Source organism: Magallana gigas, chromosome 10 (genome assembly GCF_963853765.1).
Source record: "Magallana gigas chromosome 10, xbMagGiga1.1, whole genome shotgun sequence".
NCBI classification, from domain to species: Eukaryota; Metazoa; Mollusca; class Bivalvia; order Ostreida; family Ostreidae; genus Magallana; species Magallana gigas.
In genome coordinates this window covers 35,148,930-35,152,171 of record NC_088862.1, presented here as the reverse complement: position 1 = coordinate 35,152,171, position 3,242 = coordinate 35,148,930, and the positions used below count along the sequence as shown (strand labels likewise).

Genomic DNA, 3,242 nt, shown 5'->3' with positions numbered 1-3,242 from the left:
GTTTAAATCAGCACGATTACTTCCGAAATTGTGTAAAGTCGCAATAACTTTTTTATCGCGCCCTTCACAACATGGCCTTTATTAGCGATCAAGAAAAGTTCAATCACTAGAAAATGATTCTCATCCTCAATCATATCACGAACAACTGAAATTGACATCGTATAAAATTCCCAAAACAGATAAAATTTGAACTTAAAGCAATTCGCCCATGAACTAATTCATTTCCAATCTTACAAAAATAAATGATGGTTCCGTATATGAACAAGAATGCGCGATGTCAAAATCACCACAACAGACGGAAAGATGGGACGTTTTTGGCTATGCCTATTTCTCCTTACTGGAGCGCAAGGTCTGTCGATGCATGAAGATCTTGGATTTAGAGAAAATCCAGGAGATGCAGGTAAGTCCGAATGGGTAACAAAGAATAATTTGATCTTGATTCGATTAATAAATGCGTAAGAGCCAAGTAAAGGCTTTTTATTGTCAGTAACATGCGACTCCTTTAGATAACCTTGAAATATGTTCAAGAATGCAAAAAAATAAATAAATAAATAAATAAATTGCTTGTTTATTCAACACGATTTGTGGAGTGTTGATCAATCAAATTGTTAAGACGACTTTGCCATGTTAAACATATATTACATATCCTTTAATTACCCATCTGAAAATAAAATCACTTAACCACATCAATACTTATATGAAAGTCGAATAACTGCACAGTCAATCATTACAAATAATTTCATGCATCTTTTAATATCTCTCAGGGGATATAATCACTGCTTGATTATTTTTGCTCAATAAAATTAAAAAAAAACATAGCCAATATATAATTGTTTTCAAATATAAATACAAAACTCAAACATTTTGATGCAACAGTAACTTAGGACAGGTTGTATTTGTATTGTTTTTTTCTTGATCTTATTTGTTTTGTTTTGTTGTGTTTGTTTGTTTTTTTTACTTCGTAAGTGAATTGGATCGAAATCAAGATGATTGCTTGTCAAATGCAACTAAAATGGTTGAAAATTGTGCAAAAGAAAAGATTTCCTTTGAATTTCCATACACCATTACATTAAGTGGGAACTTCGTCTTTGCAAAAAACTTTTTCTCATAAGCATGTTTGTAAGTAGATGAGTCGAGAACATAACTTAATACCATATGCCTTTATCAAATGCAAACTCTCAAACTAAAAACCAATATATTTTTTCACATCCATGGTATATTCACAGTATGCATTCATTTCTAACGTCTATATTTATTTGGACTGAAGCTGAAGTTTTCTTTAGAATTTTTAAAAAAATATTGCAATTATCGACCTTGTTTATTCAGTGTTTGAGTTCAATGTCATGAGTATAATTTGTTCTAAACACACAAAATTTTATTGAAATTAATTATTTTTGACATAACATTCAATACTTTTACTATATCATGGAATTGTGCTTATACAATATTGTACTTTTAGCAAAACAGAGGAAATTCGAATTTGTTTTTTCTTTTTTATATATTGAAGTATGTTTGTTACTGTAATATTAAAAGATAAGATTGTATTTGTTAGAAAACATAATTTGCATATCTTCTGTTGGTTTTATCTCAATTTTCCATTATATTATTGTATGGCACACACTGCAAAAATATTGAAACATGCTTGAAACAACAACAGATACCATATCTCTAAATGTTAATCTTTGACCTCATAAAAATGTTATACCATTAGAATAAGGTCGATATAATAGTTTAATTTTATAAATGTTTAAGTATTATCTTTTTTTTTTCGTAAATTGGAACGAAAATGGGTAGGGATTTCAAAACTGATGGAGAAAATTCGGAATGTAATATTTATAAAAACTGTTAATAAAAGTAGATGCTTTTTTATTTATTTGGTGTCACTGGCATTCATGAACAGTATTACATTTCTTATAGAGTTAAACCTTTGTATTATTATCAGAATTCCACTCTAGATATTTATTTTAATATTTGCAAAAATATTCAATGGCCATTAAAATACAAAAAAAATGTGCTGCATTGTTAAAATAAATACGTCGTTATGGGAAAATGTAACTCCTTACTATATGTAGTTCATCAGATGTGTTCAATTTCAACAATCTCCTTTCAGGATTTTCAGAACAATAAGGGACTGCCATGAAAGCATTGATTTGGAGGAATGTGAATTGGATTTACCACCTATCATTGCCAACTCAAGCGCTCTGGCCACTAAATTTTGTCGCAACGAAAAAGGTGCTCACTTCATATGAATAAAAACAATCACATATTTTGGTAATTAACATTGTCTTCGGTGAAAGGAAAAGGCAATCTTTGACCAATTGAATCACTCATACTACAACTCGAATAAAGCATTCCAATTTAAAATACACTTCAATCGAACAAAATGAATAAACCTAATCGAGAAAATAATCTAAAAAAATACATTGTTACTTGCTATATCCATTGTTCTCTCTTTTCAGACTTGGAAAGTCTTTTAGGGTGCATGAATAACCATTCTCTCCAGCGGAGTATGTTACGCGAACCAAACTCTGCAAACCGTCAACCGCAGCTTCCTTGTCGGTAATACGATTTCCTTAAGTCACTTGGATATTATTTGTTATCAAATGTTCATAAAATATTAACCTACAAAAGTACAACAGCATTCGTATGATTTTACTTATAGAATGAATCATTTTTGATATGAGACAAACTGAACACTACACATGCATAAATGATTTTTACTTTTTAATACATACACTATTTAATTATATTTTTCTGACACAACCCTAAGGTATTTCACAAATTAACATATTTGAAACATTACTTTAGCATATCTTTTAGGACGATTGAGAACAAGATTGTTCAGCTCTTGCAAACGACCGAGAGTGCTCATTTGTGGACAAAAAGACTACCGGACTCTCGCCAAAGTGATGTTGGACTTTGACGGGTATAGAGCCGTTCAGTGCACACTGCGCGATCTGTCAACCAGGTGATGCCAGATCTTGGTGTTTCTGTGCAAGTTTCACAGGCTCAACTATTTTTATGGAAGTGAAAGTCGGCATGAAAAGAAAATCACTCAATGAAATAACAAATTCATTACAATTTACAATGTTTGTTTTTCTTATGTTTGAACATTTCGATTTTCAATTCAAAACAATTGGCACATGTTAGTATTACTTTTGAACCAGTCTGTCATATATACTTGCAATTTGGACAACTTTATAATTGATATCAATTCAACAGCTGCCTTATTGTTAAAAAGG

General features: G+C 30.7%; 1 long non-coding RNA gene across 1 annotated transcript; it reads left to right on the top strand.

Annotated features, from left to right (window-relative positions):
• Positions 1-971: 971 nt before the first annotated feature.
• LOC117683594 (uncharacterized) lies at positions 972-2,865 on the top strand. The gene is made up of 4 exons (XR_010710354.1): positions 972-1,119; positions 2,111-2,232; positions 2,460-2,559; positions 2,821-2,865. It is a non-coding gene; the product is annotated as an uncharacterized lncRNA (long non-coding RNA).
• The last annotated feature ends 377 nt before the right edge of the window (positions 2,866-3,242 follow it).